Source organism: Mesocricetus auratus, unplaced genomic scaffold (genome assembly GCF_017639785.1).
Source record: "Mesocricetus auratus isolate SY011 unplaced genomic scaffold, BCM_Maur_2.0 Super-Scaffold_100003, whole genome shotgun sequence".
Taxonomy (NCBI): Eukaryota; Metazoa; Chordata; class Mammalia; order Rodentia; family Cricetidae; genus Mesocricetus; species Mesocricetus auratus.
In genome coordinates, this window is record NW_024429188.1 from 19,756,750 (window position 1) to 19,775,251 (window position 18,502).

The 18,502-nt window shown below is 42.9% G+C and overlaps 1 protein-coding gene across 1 annotated transcript in view; it reads right to left on the reverse strand.

Moving 5' to 3' along the window:
- The window catches only part of Scml2 (Scm polycomb group protein like 2), a 129,500-nt gene extending 111,845 nt beyond the window's left edge, over positions 1 to 17,655 (reverse strand). Inside the window, exons 1-4 of the mRNA XM_040744112.1 lie at positions 17,560 to 17,655; positions 8,920 to 9,000; positions 5,235 to 5,333; positions 3,490 to 3,591 (exon numbers count right to left, since the gene is read on the reverse strand). The gene's annotated coding sequence lies outside the window, so the exon portion shown is untranslated. The remainder of the gene's footprint in view (positions 1 to 3,489; positions 3,592 to 5,234; positions 5,334 to 8,919; positions 9,001 to 17,559) is intronic.
- Positions 17,656 to 18,502: the final 847 nt, after the last annotated feature.

An 18,502-nucleotide genomic window follows, 5' to 3' on the forward strand; every position in this document is an offset into this window, starting at 1 on the left:
GAGGAAGGAGGGGCACACAGGGACAGGGAATAGACAGTGAGAGAGAGAGAGGCTCAGACAGGGAGAGAAGCAAATCAGGGGCAGAGAACCGGGTGGGGGGGCAATGATGACAGAACTGTGAGGGAGGAAGGCCCTGGGAACCACTGATAGAGCTTGAAATAGACACAGTGGAGGGGAGGGGAGAGAGGTGTGAGAAAGATGGCGGGAAGTGAGGAAGGGGAAGGTGGGGGGAAAAGGAAAAGAAACCCTCCAGGGACGTCCCACTAGTCGGCAATAACGTTTAAAATCTACGGAGGAAGGGACGGCTGGTTATAAAATAAAAACCTCAAATAACGTAATAAAAATGCCCATGGGGAAACACGCCACCGAGATCGACTCGTGGGGTTACGGGACAAATAAAGACGTCAGAAGGTTCTAGAAGGCCCTCGAGGGACGACGTCCAAGTGACACGCCTGGGACAAAACAGAGGTGTTGGCATGGACGAATCTCCACAAAGGGTCTACTCACTGCCATGGTGAGCAGAGGGCTCCACTGAGCGGGAACCAGCACTTGGCATCCAAGAAGAAGGCCCACAACTCAGAGAAAGTCCACAAGCCGGCCGAGAAGAAGCCCGGAACAGGCCTGAGGGCCTCGGCGCCGAAGCAGCACGCCCAATGCCCCGCCCCGAACACGGGACCCCAGGGCATTCTGGGAACAGGAAGTGCGCGCCCTCCTACATCGCCCCCTAGCGGCAGCGCGGAAATGGGGGCCTGTTCCCCAAGGTCACAGCCAGCTTTGCAGAAGCTGGCCCCTCCAGCTTGCTAAGCAGAGGCAAATGGCGGGGTTGGAACTCAACCCAAGTAGGGACCTAGCACTGGGGAAGCAGGGATACTGGAAGAACTTAGGCAGGATTTATCACTGAGGCTTAGGTGAGAAGAAGCCCAGTGGATCCCCTGGACAGAGACTGAAGACGAAGGAATGTCCATAACGCTTCTCTTGGGGGCAGTTTAATAAGAACTCTCTACTTCCAAAGGGACTGGGGAAGGGGAGAAACCACAACACGGGAAAACGGCTGTGAAGGGAATCCCTTGGAACGAGAACGAGGACATTTGTAAAGAGGCAGGACAAAGGAGACACTTGCTTTTGCAAATGCGGCCCACAGAGGAACTGGGTGAGAAAATAGCACAGGTATCAAAAGGGAAGAAATCGGGGGAGAAGGAGGAATGGACCATGGAAGCCAGGAAGGCTGTGAATGTGAACAAGCCTGGGTGAAGGGTAAAAGGAGAAGGAACATGGGACACACAGAGAAGAGGCCAAAAGGAAGGAAAGAAGCTGGGAATGCAGAAACAGACAGAAGGAGAATCAGGGTGAAGGGAGGAACATGTGCAAAGATCTGTGACGGGAGAAACCTGTGCGGTTTCTAAAATTAGTCATCTGGACACGTTGCTAGCCCAGGACTGTAATCCCTGGCCTCCTTAATATGAAATAGGAGGATCTCAAGTTCCAGTCCACCGTGGTCTACACAGTGAGGTCCAGAAAACCCAGGAGCGCATGGACAGGCAGTATGGGCAAAGGAAATGACAGTAATCATCATCATCATAAAAAGGAAGATGATGCCGATAGTGATATCAGTAATAATTCAACAAAAAATAATGGAACCCTAACACAGGATAGGAATGTAAAAAAGAAACAGAAAGGGGGAAGCAATGATGAAGGATCTCCTGCCTTAAAATGGGAAAATGGATTATTTTTTAATAGGAGGAGAGAAATACCATGGCATAGGCAGGGAAAAGTAAAAAGTGGGAAGGGACAAATGAAAGGGAGCTTAGACTAGAGAAACAGAGTAGAAAATTTAGAAAGGGATGTAATGACTACAGGGGAAGGGAAGAACAGGGAGAGGACGTGGGCAAAGAGAGTTAGAAGAGGAGGTAGAAGAGGGGGAGATGCAGGTCGAAAGACACAGGCGTAGAACCGGGCAATAGGTAAAAAGAAAGAATGGGCATGGGATACGGGCAGGGCATATGGGAAGGAAGGGGAAGGGAGGGGAGGGCAGGGCAGGACAGGGAAGGGGAGAGGAGGAGAGGGGATGGGAGGGGAGGGAAGGGAATGTGGAGAAGCCAAGGCTAAGTAAAAAAGGAAAGACACTGAAAATACAAACTCAAGGGAAATTCTAATGCTCCTAGCTTGTGCCATCCAGCTCTTGGGAGGCAGCCATCATCAAGTAAAGAAGAAAGTCGTGAATTCTGGACAATGAACAAATGAACAATGGAAGGAACAAATGAGTGAAGGCTATACAAAGGGTTTGCTGGTACGAGGAGCATCAGGAAGCTGGGATAATGACTCAAAGTGATGCTACATGCACATGTAGCACTGTCAAAGATACTGATGTTCAAAAAAATCACTTACAAAAAGCACTGCAATAGGCAAAACTTAATAGTCTGACAGCATTAAGAGTTGACAAGAATATATGCCAAAAGAATCTTTTACATGGTCTTCTCTCAGAGAAATAGAACCTCATTTAACAGCCTCCCTTCATTTCATCACAGACACCACTGAATAAAAGGAAGAATGGATGGGATCTGGAGCTGCTGTGACAGGCCTCTACTCCAGGCAGCTGTCTGATACTCAACAGAGCACACCACCACTTCCAAACCGACCTAGTGACATGGCAGTCACAAAGCTGGCCTGGGCCACTGGCAACAACAGAATTCAGAGTTAAAAATAGAAAGATGCATAAGAATGGTGTTTTTGTTCATGGAAATGTTCTGAATAACCTGGACTAGATAAGACATTATTAAGGGCTAGCACTGTGTGGGGCTTCATTCCCTGTGTCCCTAATATATGCAGAAATAACATAGGTTCTTTTCTAAAACCAGGTACTTAATATAGAGCTAAGGGCCAGCTTAAGGAATTTCATAAGTCTACTAATAAATTAAAAATTACTCATATTCAAAGTCCTTGTCCTCTGAGGCATCATGAAGCTAAATGATTAAAGACTTGGAGCTGCTTCCTCATCCTCAGTCCCACTTCTCTCTGTTGACTAGAACTCTGATTCCTATTTTGTGTAGCCCTGTTTCTTTCAGATTATACTGACCAGATTTTTACAGGTATTAAGAGAACAAAATCATATACATACTATGGGTCTAAGGAAATCTCATGTCAACATAGACAGCATAAGCCCATCTGTATGAAAGTCTTTTAGGCCTAATAGGGAGTATTTTGTCTCTAAACTCTCAACTCTGTGTTCCCCTGTCTTTAAATTCATTGAAACATTTTCATGGAACCAAGGACAGTCTTCTTGAATAAAAGTGAAAACTCTTTCTAAGCGCTTTAGCGATATACTACAAGCACTAGAATGAGGGCGGCAAAAGGCAACATGTGAGGGAAGAGAAAGAGCTCTTTGGAATTGCTTTCCTATGTTATTTTATTCCCAATCCTTCTGCCCCTTCCTTCTGGCATTCCCTCTGACCTGCCTTCTCTGATGTTTCTCTATATTATCTCCATACTTACTCCTCCTGCTCCTGCATCTCCTCTTCCTTCTCCTCCACTGTTGGGTTCATGTTCAGCAATCAGTTGTCCGAGTCCAGCAGGTTGTTTTGCAGTGCCAGGATCCTGAGAGAGATGACCAGGGGACGATTTATTAGAGAAGATAGGGAAAGTTTACTATTGGGTGAACTTCTGCAAGCTGACTCCTGATGCCAGCATGTTTGTGAGGAAATTCTGCATCTTATATAGTTTTCCTGATGTGAAAAAATGGGACAGTGTCCTTAGAAATCCTCATACAAGAGACGGAGTAAGCAGGAAGACGATGATGCACATAGGCAACCAAGTAAGAACCAATGTGAGCACACCAGAACACAAAGGACTCACAAAAAGCTCTCCAATAGGCAAAATGTAATAGTCTCACAGCATGAAGTGTTGGCAAGAATACAGACCAACAGAAACTTTTACATGGTATTCTCTGGGATAACTGGAACCTCACTTTTAGACTATGTTTTAACCCTATGAGATACAAGAGACAGTCTCTCATAAATACAGCTCTCAGAAATAGTCACATGTGATTTCTATGGTCAGGTGCCTATTTTTAAAGCAGCAATGAACAGAGTAACAAACCTCTACAAGGTATTATGGATCCTCACAGAGGGGTTTTTATGACTAAGTAGGCAGTCATTCTCCACACGTTATCTTTTTAAGACTGTTTTCAACATCAATAAATTACAGACAGCAGACCAAAGAAGGGTGATTCTATACAGGTTAACATTATTTAAAAGCACACAAATGCAAATATCAGAAACAGCCTTCTTTCATTTCCACACAGACACCACTGATTAAAACTGATGAATGGAAAGTATCTGGGGCTGCAGGCACAGGCTTGTACTCCAGGCAGCTGTATGAGACTCAGCAGAGCAAAATCACCTAGTGACATGACAGTCACAAAGCAGGCCTGGGCAACTGGGAACAACTGAATTCAGAGTTAAAAATGGAAAGATTCACAAGAATGGTGATTTTGTTCATGGAGAAATCCTGAATATCCTGGACTAGGTTGGAGCTAGCACTTTCGGGGCTTCATTCCCTGTGACCCTGATATATGCAGAAATAACATAGCTTCTTTTCTAAAAGCAGACACATACTATGGAACTAAGGGACAATTTAGATGGTTTTCTAAATCTACTAATATATAAAAATAGATATATTCAAAGTCCTTGTCCTCTGAGGCATCATGAAGACAATTATTAAAAACCCGAATCTGCTTCTTCATCCTCAGTCCCTCTTTGCTCTGTTGATTAGAACTCTACTTCCTATCTTGTGTAGCCTCATTTCTTTCAGATTGCACTGATCAGAGTTTTGAGGGTATCAGAGGACAACAAATCATATACACACGATGGGTCTAAGCAAAATCTCATCAACATGGACTACGTAAGACCATTTGTATGAAACTCATTTGGCCCTGTTAGGGAATATTTTGTCTCTAAATTCTCAACTCTATGTGCCCATGTCTTTAAATTCACTGAAACGTTTTCAGGGAATCAAAGGCAGTCTTCTTGAATGAAAGCAAAGACGCTTTTTCAGTGGTTTATCGGTATAGTCCAAGTAATAGAATAAGGGAGGCAAAAACACCACTTGAGGGAAGAGAAAGAGCTCTTTAGAATCATTCTGTCCTAAGTTATTTTACTTCCAATCCTTCTGCCCCTTCCTTCTGGCATTCTCTCTGGCCTGGCTTCTCTGATGTTTCTCTATATTATGGCCATACTTACTCCTGCTCCTCCTGCATCTCCTCCTCCTTCTGCAGTCTTGGGTTCATGTGCAACAACCAGTTGTCCGAGTCCAGCAGGTTGTTTTGCAGTGCCAGGATCCTGAGAGAGATGACCAGGGGATGAGTAGTTACAGAAGATAGGGAAAGTTTGGGATCGGGTGAACTGCTTCAAGCTGACTCCTAACGCAAGCATGTTTATGAGGAAATTCTGCATCCTATGCTGTTTTTCTGAGAAGAAAACTGGGACAGTGTCAGTATGAGGATACAAGAGATGGAGTAAGCAGGAAGACGATGATGCACAAGGTAACATAGAATATCTCAAGTGAGAATACCAGAGCACACAGGAATCATAAACAGCCTGTCATATTACAAAGATCTTCATTCTCAGGATCCAAAGATATCGCCCCCTTTAGTGCCTGATTCCAGGCCATTACTGGATTATCAAGCATGTAAGTGGTTTTAGACCAGGCTCCTTCTGCACAAGTCTGTATCGCAGAGAAGTACACAGACAGATCAAGTGCCACAACTGCTTCTTAAGAGGAAACATCAAATAAATTATAACAGAAATATTCATAAAGATATGTTGGGCCTGAAATCCTGGAAATCAACAGGAGAAGGAAGAGGCCAGTTGTCATGAAGGGAAAAGGGTTGACTATCTCTCAAGCACTGTGCATACATGCTACATGTGAAACTGTGTGTATGTGTGTGTAAATAATCATTATGAACATGTACATCATGATATATCTATTAGTACACTACAAAGCATGAATTAGTTACTCTAAATGGTCACATTCTCAAACCAGATTATTTTGGTACAATTTGACACAGGTCTCAAAGAAATGGTCACTCAGCACAACCCGAGACTTAGAAAACATGATCAAACCCCTCTTCTACTCAATTCCATTTAAAATGAAAGTAATCCTGAAGTCAAGGAATGTCAAAGGACCCTGTCAAAGATCCCAGATATACAGAAGGCTCAGGAGGGTAGATGGCTTAAGTGCAAGAATTTAAGGCATAACTTGGGAAACAAAAGAGACCTATCACCGAGGACAAAAAAATGACATGGTTTTCAAGTCACATGGCTAATGGGTACATTTCCTAGGTTTTAGTAACAGACATGACTGATTAACACGGTCGTCAACTTTATCACAGAGGAACTGGAAGCACCAAATACCTATTACATTTCCATTTTTATGTTGGGTAAACAAAATCCCATATCCTGACTGTACAACATGAAGGGAAACGGGACACACAGAGAAGGGGCACAAAAGGAAGAAAAGGAGTAGGGAATGGAGAAACAGGCAGAAGAGAGACAAAGGGGGGGATATGCGGAAAGGATTGTGAAAGGAGAAACGGGAGCCAGTTATAATAATGGCCATCTGGCCAGGAGCTAGCACGGGATTCTAATCCATGGCCTCTTGAATCCGAAATAGCAGGATCCGTTTTGTTACAGTCCACTCTGGTCTGCACAATGAGTTGCACAAAATCCGGGAGCACATGGGTGTACTGGCTCTATAGGCAAAGGCAAATGAAACTAATCATCATCTTCATCATCATCATCATCAGAACCAAGAGAAAGAAAAGGCCAAAGGTGATATCCATAATAATTACATCAACAAAGAATAATGGAAACTTAATGGAGGATGGGATGGCAAAAAAATGTAAAGGAAGGAGGAATGCAGTGATGAAGGATCTCCTGCCTTGAAAGAGCAAAACAGATTGGGGGTTTGTAAATGGAAGGAGAGAAATAGCAAGGTAAATGGAGGGAAAAGCAAAAAGTGTGAAGGGTCAAATGGAAGGGACTTAGACTAGAAAACGGGAGTTTGAAATTCGTAAGGGATGTAATGATTTCAGGGGAAGGGAAGAACAGGGAGAGGACATGGGTAAAGAGAGTTAGAAGAGGAGGCAGAAGGGGAGGGGATGCAGGTCGAAAGACACAGTTGCAGGACTGGGCAGTAGGCAAAAGGAGAGGATGGGAAAGGAATACAGAAGGGGAAGGGAAAGGAAAAATGTGGAGAAGTCAAGGATAAATAAAAAGAGAAAGAGAGTGAAAATGCAGTATGAAGAGAAATTCTGATGCTCCTAGCTTTTGCCATCCAGCTACTGGCGGGAAGTAATCAGCAGGCAGAAAGGAAAGATGTGAGTTCTAGGCAGGCAGGAGGAATGCACGAATGAACAATGGGACCGACAATTGAGTGAAGAATATACAAAGGGTTTCGCTGTGACGAGGGGCATCAGGAAGTGTATAAAGGAGTGAAAATAACTTAAACTGATGCTCTGCACACAAATGGAGCTATCAAAGACTCTGATGTGCAGGAAAAAAATCACTTGAGAAAAGCTCTCCAACAGGAAAAATGTAATAGTCTCACAGCATGAAGCATTGACAAGAATACAGACCAACAGAAACTTTTACATGGTATTCTCTGGGATAAATAGAAACTCACTTTAGAATATGTTTTAACCATATGAGATGAGAGACAGTCTCGCATAAATACAGCTCTCAAAAAGTCACATGTGATTACTATGGTCAGGTGCCTATTCTCAAAGTACCAAGTAACCAAATAACAAACCTCTATAAGTTATCAAGGATCCTCCCAAAAGGGTTTTATGATCTAATAGGAAGCCATTCTCGGGACAATGTCTATTTCAGGCTGTTTTTCAACATCAATAAATTACACACAGCAGACCAATGAAGGATGATTCTGTACAGGTTAGCACTATCTAAATGCCCACAAATGCAAATCTTGGAAACAGCCTTCTTTCCTTTCATCAAAGACATCATTGTCTAAAGGGAAGAACAGATATGGTCTGGGGCTCCTCTCACAGGCCTCTACTCCAGGCAGCTGTCTGAGACTCACAGACTACAGCAACACTTCCAATTTGACCTAGTGACACAAAAGATCCAGACTGGCCTGGGGCACTGGCAACAACAGGATTCTGGTGACAACAGAAAGATCCACAAGAATGGTGATTTTGTTCATGGAGAAATCCTGTTTACTCTGGATTAGGTTGGAGGTTATTAACGGGTTACACTGTCTGGGGATTCGTTCCCTGTGGCCCTGATATATGCAGAAATAACATAGATTCTTGTCTAAAAGCAGGTACATACTATGGAGGTAAAGGTCAACTTAGGGGACTTCATAAGTCTACTAATACATTAAAAATAGGCATATTCAAAGTCCTTGTCCTCTGAGGCATCATGGAGCAAAATAATTAAAGACATGTACCTACTTCCTCATCACACTCACTCTTCTCTCTGTTGTTTAGAAGTTCAATTCCTATCTTGTGTAGCCCCGTTTGTTTCAGATTTTACTGAACAGATATTTGAGGATATCAGAGGATGATAAAATAATTTTCATAGGATAGGTCTAAGCATTCTCGTGTCAAGATATCATAATCCATCCCTAAACTCAACTCTGTCTTCCCACTTCTTTAATTTCATTAAACATTTTCAGGGAACTAAAGGCAGTCTTCTTGAATAAAAGTAAAGACTTTCTGAGTGCTTTAGTGGTATATTCCAAGTACTAGAATACAGGAGGCAAAGGCAACACACGTGAAGGAAAAGAAACAACTCTTCACAATCGCTCTGTCCTATGTTATTTTACTCCCAAATCTTCTGCCCCTTCCTTCTGGTATTCCCTCTGGCCTGGTTTCTCTGATTTTCTCTATATTATGGCTGTACTTACTCCTCCTCCTCCTCCAGTCTTGAGGTCATGCTCAGCAACCAGTTGTCCAAGTCCAGCAGGTTGTTTTGCAGGGCCAGGATCCTGAGAGAGATAACCAGGGGACCAGTAATTAGAGAACATAGGGAAAGTTTGGGATCAGGTGTGCATACGAAAGCTGAGTGCTGATGCAGACATCTTTATGAGGAAATTCTGCATCTTATATAGATTTCCTGAGAGGAAAACTGGGACAGTGTCAGTAGAAATCCTCATACAAGAGACAGAGTAAGCAGGTAGACAATGATACGCATAGAATACATCCAATGAGACCCAAAGTGAGCATACTAGGGGACACCGGAATGATAAACATAGCCTCCCAGGGTATGAAGACCCTCATTCTCAAGATCCGAAGTTAGTGCCCCCTTTAGGGCCTTACTCCAGGCCATTACTGGACAGGTCAAGACGCACAACACATTCTCAAGATGAAACATCAACTAAAATACAACAGAAATATTCATAAAGTTATTTTGGGCATGTAATCCTTGATCTCGGGAGGAAAAGGAAGAAGAGGTTTTAAAAGGAATAGGATTGACTATCCCTCAAGCACTGTGAATACATGCTATTTCTGAGACTCTGTGTGTGTATGTGTTTTGTGTTTTTAAATAAATATATATGTACATGTACATCAAACTATATATTCTAACTACCAAGGCAAGGAATAAAATTGTTACTGTAAATGACCACTCTCAAACCAGCTTCTTTGTAGTCGAATTTGACACATGTCTCAAAGAAAAGGTCAATCAGCACAACTTGACACTTAGAAAACATAACCAAAGCTGTCTTTTACTCCATTCCATATATATTGAAAGGAATACTGAAATCAGGGAATGACAATGGACCTTGTCAAAGATCCCAGAAATATGGAAGGCTCATGAGGGAAGATGACATGAGCACAGGAATTTAAGTCCTAACTTGGGAAACCTAAAAAGACCTGTCAAAAAGGATTAAAGCGGGGACAATGTTTTCAAATAACAAGGGTATCTATGAAGGGTCTCACACTCCAGAGACAGCCCTTTTCCAAAACTCAACAAGCTGAATTCATCTCCTGACAATTTTGCCAGAGTTCTACGAAATCCTATTTGTTTGGATAGACTTCTAGATCTCTGATGCCCTGGCTATCTGGGAATCATGATGACTCCTTTCAGTATCACAAGGAAGAAATCTGCTTGTACTTTCAACAGGTTAACCACTGTTGGCACAGTGTATTCATTTACAAAACAAACGTGTAATAAGGCATAGGTAACACGCAGTCTAAGGCTGCAAGAACAAGGCATATGAAAACCATCACAATACCATTCACCTAGCAAGAACCAAGAGGCTGATGCAAGGGAGAGGGAAACACAAGCAGCTACTTGGGTGGTTAATAAATAGGAAAATGTAAAGATGTTTTCAGAATAAGACATCGAAATATAGGTAGGTGAGCAGGCGTCACTTGTGAGCATTCAGGCATCTGTACCGGCCTGCCCTTGGGGTTCTGACAGGATAAGCCCACAAGTAAAGCCACTAAGAGCACCAATGCGCATACTCAATACGTGCCCTTTTAATAGGGCCCTGCCACTAACATTCTACACTCCCCTCCCACTCTGTGTCCCTACCTGCCCCTCTCCCTCACTATCTCTCTCTGTCTCGCTCACCCTCCCATCCTTCCTCCCTCTGTCTGTTCCTCTAACTCTCTCTCCTCCTCTAACACTGTTTCCTCTCTCCTCTGCCTCCCATTCAACCCCCCTTTCTCTCATCTCTCCTGATTCTCCTGTCTACATATGCTGGTCATCCCCCTTCCTTTCCCACTTTTATGATCCATTTCCTTAACTGAAACTCCCCTCTGCTAGAACTCTCTTCTATATCCTCTTTCTCTTGGGGGACACTATTCTTAAATTATAATATCACTAGAGTAATTCTGTACATCACAACTGGCATGAAAACAGGCTTCAGATATAAGAAAACAAAAACTAATGGGCCAATTCTCTGTCCAATTTGCAAAACCCAGATAGAGCAAGTGCAGGAACAACAGGAAGGCACTGCCACTATCAAAGAAATGAAAAACACAGAGGAGACATGAGCACTTTGGACCTCTGTCTTCTGGAAAATAAGCACAGGTGAATGAGATCTGATGAGCTCTCTACCTACAACATGTCTATGGACCTAATGATGATTCTGCTAATCTGTACAAGTCCTAGTTTCAATAACCAACATGACTGATTCACATTGTTATCCAGTTTATCACAGTGGAACAGGAAGGGCCATGAAAAACTTTTTACACTTTCATTGCTAGATAGTGTTCACAAAGCCCTATATCCTGACTGTACACCTTCTCCTGGCATCTAGCACATGCAGCCTGACTGGTACTTTGGGTAGAATACTATTTCCTTTCAGTGGACTGTCTTGCTTGGTCTACTATTTCTTGCAGCATCTACATGTATTCTTAATATACATTTTAGGGAACCATTCCTTCATCATCTGTAGACAACCAAAACTCACACACAATGACATATGCCAACCTAATAGGGCAGAATACTAAAAGTACTGTTTTGGCTCCCCAAAACACATGCACAGTTCTTGGATCCCACGGGAGAGGGACAAAACCAAAATAACTCTGAAGTGTCAAGGAGACCTCATCTTATTCATGCCTAAACTATTTATAGACATATACCGAATACCTTCTTGGTAATAACATATATGAAACAACAATATAAAATATATACTGACTGCCAAAAACGAGTACAAAAAGTCAAACAGCTTAACAAAACATGATGGGTAAAAGTACTGCAAGAGTTCCAATGACGAGGGTGGACAAACAGCATGAAAAGGTATTTCTGGGAAATAAGGCCCAAACCTAGAACCCTAGCACTCGGGAAGATGAAGCAGGTAGATCATGAGCTCAGGACAGCCCAGCATTGGTGGCACATTCTAAGATATACTCTTTTGGGTAAACAAAGTGTCACCATTCAACATGGCAACAGCGTGGGAGAGGCACGGGGCTCTCGGTATGAGGCCGGCCTGCACTACAAAGTAACTTCCAGCACAACCAAGACTGTTAATCTTGAGAAAATCTTTTCCAAAAAAAAAACCCAAAAAACGAACAAACAGACATAAAAAAGTAATGTTACACAGTGGAAAAGGTGCTACATTACTGATATCACAACACTGGTGATATAGGGGCAAGTGCATAAAGCCAAGGACACAGCAAAACACTGTCCCATATCTTGGATACAGAGCAATTTGAAGCCCTACATGGCTTCTTGACGAAGAACTTGATTCAAAATTCAAATGTAAAAAAAAAGCAGGACTTTAATTCGAACAAGCATGTAAGAACATGTTTACTCCTTAAAATTAAAAGCAATTTAAGGGAAAAAAAACCTCATAGGGAAAAATATGTAAATCTGCATATGTTACAAAACACAGAAAATAGGTTCAATCCAAAAATTATATTGTGGATTGGCAGAAAAAGCTCCAGGAATCTGTTATTGCAAATATATATGCCTGCAGTAAGCTAAAAAGACTTGCATTCCCAGGGACACAGACATACAGGAAACACTAAAATTACTCCTTCTCAATGCATACAAATACATACACTCTCTCATAAAACACAAACAGACAAAGAGAGAGAGAGAGAAAGAGACGGAAATTCAAACTAAAACAGGAGATTTATCATTAATAATATTGGTCTCTCAAGATAATACTACAATGAAACCAATGTGATATCTACTTACTAAAACACATGAAATCTAAAGCTACCGAGGCCCTGACATAAGAATACATTACATAAGAATCCTTAACATAATGCTGTAAGTGAAAACTGATAGGAAAATTAACACCCAATCCACAATCTATCATCAAATGCATCAGGTATGTCCTCTCTAAGACAGTATTTCTATCCGCACAATAAATCCTGGAAAACACAGAGGTCAAAGCATGGGGAAAATGTGGAGGAAAGCAGAGGTAAGAAATGGACAGAACTGTTAGAAAGGAGGTGCAAAGGGTCTGGAAGGAGAGAAGGGAGCTGGAAATGGAGACAGGAAACAAGATGGAAAAGTGTAGGAAAGAGGAAATGGTTTGGGAAAGCAGAGGAAAAGCTATGAAAAGGAGAGGTGTGGATAGAAAGACAGGGGTGGAGAAGCCAGAAAGCAAAGAAAAGGAGAAAGGGAAGGAAAGAGGATATGGGGAAAGTGGTTGCAAAAGATTAAGATTGGGAAAGGACACCAACCCATCAAACAATCTCCAAACAAGCACACCACCACCAATAAAATGAATGAATAAACAAACAAACAAACAAAAAACACAGGTTAGAAAACATAGACAGGGCTGAAGAGAAAATGAATTTTGAAGTGCTAGACAGGAGAAAGGTATACAAAACGGTTGGAGTCCTAGTGCAAAAACAAAGCAGGGATGGAAAAGGAGAAGACACAGGAAATGGATGGGAAGAAGAGAGTTAAGGGAACGGGGAAAATGTGGAAAGGGGAAAGGGGTGATGGTTTTCTGACAGGATAGAATTGGGGAAACTGGAAACGGGTGGTGGTATTTCAGAGGAGGTTGGAGCAGGAAAGAGAATGAAAAGATCAAAAGGAACAAGGAAAGGGGGTTAGAAAGAGGAGCAGGATGAAAGTGTTACAAACAGGAACTGGTAAGGGGGGGGTGTGGGAAGAAAAGCAATGGGAATACTGGAAACGGGCAGGTACTCCAAAGGAGGGAAAATGAGTGGGAACACACGTAAAGGAGCTGACACCTCCAAAGTCAGATGTGCAACAGGACAGGAAGCTGGGAAAGGGAGGAAGAGATGGGACAGTCCTGGAAAGCAAGAAAAAGAGAAAAGTTCAGGTCCAAGGACAGGGGCTGTTGGACAGACACACTAGAACATGCAGGGCAGAGAGGAAGGAGGGGCACACAGGGACAGGGAATAGACAGTGAGAGAGAGAGGCTCAGACAGGGAGAGAAGCAAATCAGGGGCAGAGAACCTGGGGGTGCAATGGTGACAGAACTGTGAGGGAGGAAGGCCCTGGGAACCACTGATAGAGCTTGAAATAGACACAGTGGAGGGGAGGGGAGAGAGGTGTGAGAAAGATGGCGGGAAGTGAGGAAGGGGAAGGTGGGGGGAAAAGGAAAAGAAACCCTCCAGGGACGTCCCACTAGTCGGCAATAACGTTTAAAATCTACAGAGGAAGAGACGGCTGGTTATAAAATAAAAACCTCAAATAACGTAATAAAAATGCCCATGGGGAAACACGCCACCGAGATCGACTCGTGGGGTTACGGGACAAATAAAGACGTCAGAAGGTTCTAGAAGGCCCTCGAGGGACGACGTCCAAGTGACACGCCTGGGACAAAACAGAGGTGTTGGCATGGACGAATCTCCACAAAGGGTCTACTCACTGCCATGGTGAGCAGAGGGCTCCACTGAGCGGGAACCAGCACTTGGCATCCAAGAAGAAGGCCCACAACTCAGAGAAAGTCCACAAGCCGGCCGAGAAGAAGCCCGGAACAGGCCTGAGGGCCTCGGCGCCGAAGCAGCACGCCCAATGCCCCGCCCCGAACACGGGACCCCAGGGCATTCTGGGAACAGGAAGTGCGCGCCCTCCTACATCGCCCCCTAGCGGCAGCGCGGAAATGGGGGCCTGTTCCCCAAGGTCACAGCCAGCTTTGCAGAAGCTGGCCCCTCCAGCTTGCTAAGCAGAGGCAAATGGCGGGGTTGGAACTCAACCCAAGTAGGGACCTAGCACTGGGGAAGCAGGGATACTGGAAGAACTTAGGCAGGATTTATCACTGAGGCTTAGGTGAGAAGAAGCCCAGTGGATCCCCTGGACAGAGACTGAAGACGAAGGAATGTCCATAACGCTTCTCTTGGGGGCAGTTTAATAAGAACTCTCTACTTCCAAAGGGACTGGGGAAGGGGAGAAACCACAACACGGGAAAACGGCTGTGAAGGGAATCCCTTGGAACGAGAACGAGGACATTTGTAAAGAGGCAGGACAAAGGAGACACTTGCTTTTGCAAATGCGGCCCACAGAGGAACTGGGTGAGAAAATAGCACAGGTATCAAAAGGGAAGAAATCGGGGGAGAAGGAGGAATGGACCATGGAAGCCAGGAAGGCTGTGAATGTGAACAAGCCTGGGTGAAGGGTAAAAGGAGAAGGAACATGGGACACACAGAGAAGAGGCCAAAAGGAAGGAAAGAAGCTGGGAATGCAGAAACAGACAGAAGGAGAATCAGGGTGAAGGGAGGAACATGCGCAAAGATCTGTGACGGGAGAAACCTGTGTGGTTTCTAAAATTAGTCATCTGGTCACGGTGCTAGCCCAGTACTGTAATCCCTGGCCTCCTGAAGCTAAAATAGTAGGATCTCGAGTTCCAGTCCACCCTGATCTACACAGTGAGGTCCAGGAAATCCAGGAGCGCATGGACAGGCAGTATAGGCAAAGGAAATGACAGTAATCATCATCATCATCATCATCATCAGTATAAGGAGGAAGACGATGATCATGTCTATATCAGTAATAATTACAGAAAGAAATTAATGGAAACCTAATGAATGCTATGGAGCCAAGAAAGGTAGAGAAAACTGGAACATGGAGATGAAGTATCTCCTCATTTAAAAGGGGAAAATGGATTAGGGTTTTTTTAATGGGAGGAGTGGAATGCCATGGCAAATTGTGGAAAAAGTAAAGAGTGGGAAGGGACAAATAGAAGGAAACTTAGGCTAGAGAAATGGAATTGCATATTCGGAAAGTGATGTAATGGTTACAGGGGAAGGGAAGAACAGGGAGAGGATATGGGATAGTATAAAGTTAAAGGAAGGAACAGATGTGGAAGAGATACAGGTGGAAAGACACAGGTGCAGGAGAGGGCAATGGGCAATAAGAAAAGATGGAGAGGAGATACAGAAGGGGAAGGGAAGAGAATGTGGAGAAGCCAAGGTTAAGGAAAAAACAGAGAAAGACACTGAAAATACAAACTCAGACAGAGAAATTGAAACCCTGCTATCTCGTGCCATCCAGTTCTTGGGAGGCAGCTATCATCAAGGCGAAAGGAAAGTCATGAGTTCTGGACAAGCAGGAGGAATGAACAAATGGACAATAGAATGAACAACTGAATGAAGGATATACAAAGGGTTTCACATGGAAGAGGAGCATCAGGAACTGTACAAACCAGGGATAACGACTCAAATTGATGCAGCATGCACATGTTACACTCACTGTCAAAGATTGTGATGTTCAAGAAAATCACTTAAGTTCTCAATTAAGCAAAACTTAATAGTCTGACAGCACTAAGAGTTGACAAGAATACAAACAGAATCTTTTACAAGGTTGTCTCTCAGAAATAGAACCTCAGTTTTCCGTATGTTTTAACCATATAGTATCCAAGAGATACTCACTCAGGAATATAGCTCTCAGAATCAATCATATGTGATTTCTACTGTGAGATATATATTTCCTAATAACCAATTAGAAAGTAACAGACGTCTATAGTCTTCAGGGATCCTCAAAAGAGGATTTTATGATCTAAATAGGCAGCCATTCTTATGACACTATCTTTTTAAGGCTATTTTCAACATCAATAAATTACACACAGCAGACCAAAGAAGGATGATGTACAGGTTAGCATTATCTGAATGGCCACAAATGCAAATATCAGAAACAGCCTTCTTTCATTTCATCACAGATACCACTAACTAAAAGGAATATTGGATATGATCTGGGGCTGGTGTGACAGGCCTGTACCCCAGCCAACTGTCTGAGATTTTCAAGAAAGCAGATTACTACTTTAAAATGGACCTAGTGATTCAAAAGTCACAAACCTGTCCTAGGTCACTTCCAAGAATATGTTTCAAAGTTAAAAATGGAATGTTACATGGTGATTTTGTTCATGGAAATGTCCTGAACACCCTGGACTAGTTTGGAGGTTATTGAGGGCTAGCAATGTCTGGGACTTCATTCCCTATGGCCCTGATACATGCAGAAATAACATAGGTTCTTGTCTAAAACCAGTACATACAATAGCACTATGGGCAAACTTAGGGGATTTCATAAGTCTATTAATACATTAAAGAAATAGACATATTCAAAGTCTGCGACCTGAGAGGCATCATGAAGCTAAATAATTAAAGACCTGAAGCTGCTTCCTCATCTCAATCCCTCTTCTCCCTGTTGATTAGAAGTTTAAGTCCTATCTCATGTAACCCTGTTTTTTTTTGAGATTACACTAAACATTTTTGATGGTATTAGAGCTCGATGAAATCATATTCATACTATGGATCGAAGAATCAAATAAATAACACAAGCCCATCCGCATGGAGGTCATTTGGTCCTATTAAGGAATATTTTGTGTCTAAATAGTCAACTCTATGATGTCATTTTTTTAATTTATTGAAACTATTTCAGTGAACCAAAGGCAGACATCTTGAATGAAAGTAAAGTCTCCTTCTCAGTCCTTTAGCAGTATACTCCATGTAATAGAATAAGAGAGGCAAAAGCAACATGTGAAGGAAAAGAAAGAGCTCTTTGGAATTGCTCTGTCCTATGTTATTTTACTCCCAATGCTTCTGCCCCTTCCTTCTGGCATTCTCTCTGGACAGCCTTCTCTGATGTCTCTCTTTACTATGGCCATACTTACTCCTGCTCCTCCTGCATCTCCTCCTCCTCCTCCTGTAGTCTTGGGGTCATGTTCAGCAACAAGTTGTCCAAGTCCAGCAGGTTGTTTAGCACTGCCAGGATCCTGAGAAGAGATGACCATGGAATGAGCAGTTAGAGAAGACAGCAAAAGTTTGGGATTGGGTGTACTTCCACAATCTGACTCCTGATGCAAGCATGTTTATGAGTACATTCTGCATCCTATATAATTTTACTGAGATGAAACATGGGGCAGTGGCAGTAGAAATCTGCACACATTGAGAAGGAGTAACCAGGTAGCCAATGATGATGCACATAGGTAACATCGAATATCTCAAGTGAGAACCAAAGTGAGCACACCATAGCACACAGTAATCATAAACATAGCCTCTCAGGGTGCTAAGACCCTCATTCTCAGGATCTGAAGTTACCGCCCCCTTTCATGCCTGACTCCATGCCATTACTGGACTTCTCAAGGATGTAAGTGGTTTCAGGCCTGGATATAAGTTCCTTCTCCACACATCTGTGCCTCAGAGAAATACACAGACAGGCCAAGAGCCATAACACATTCTCAAGAGGAAACATCAAATGAGTTACAACAGAAATATTCATAAGCATATGCTGGGCCTGAAATCATGGAAATTAAGAGAAGGAAGAGAGACCAGGAGCCAAAAAGGGAAGAGGTTCGACTATATCTCAAGCACTGTGATTACATACTATTTGTGAGACTTTGTGTGTGTGTGTGTGTGTATCTTTGTGTGTGTATCTTTGTGTGTGTATAAATATACATGAACATTTACATAAAAATATATCTTTCAACTACCAAGACAAGGCATGAAATAACTACTGTAAATGATCACACTCTCAAACCAGCTTTGTTATAGTAGAATCTGACACAAGTCTCAAAGAAAAGGTCACTGAGCACAACCTGAGAGTAAGAAAACATG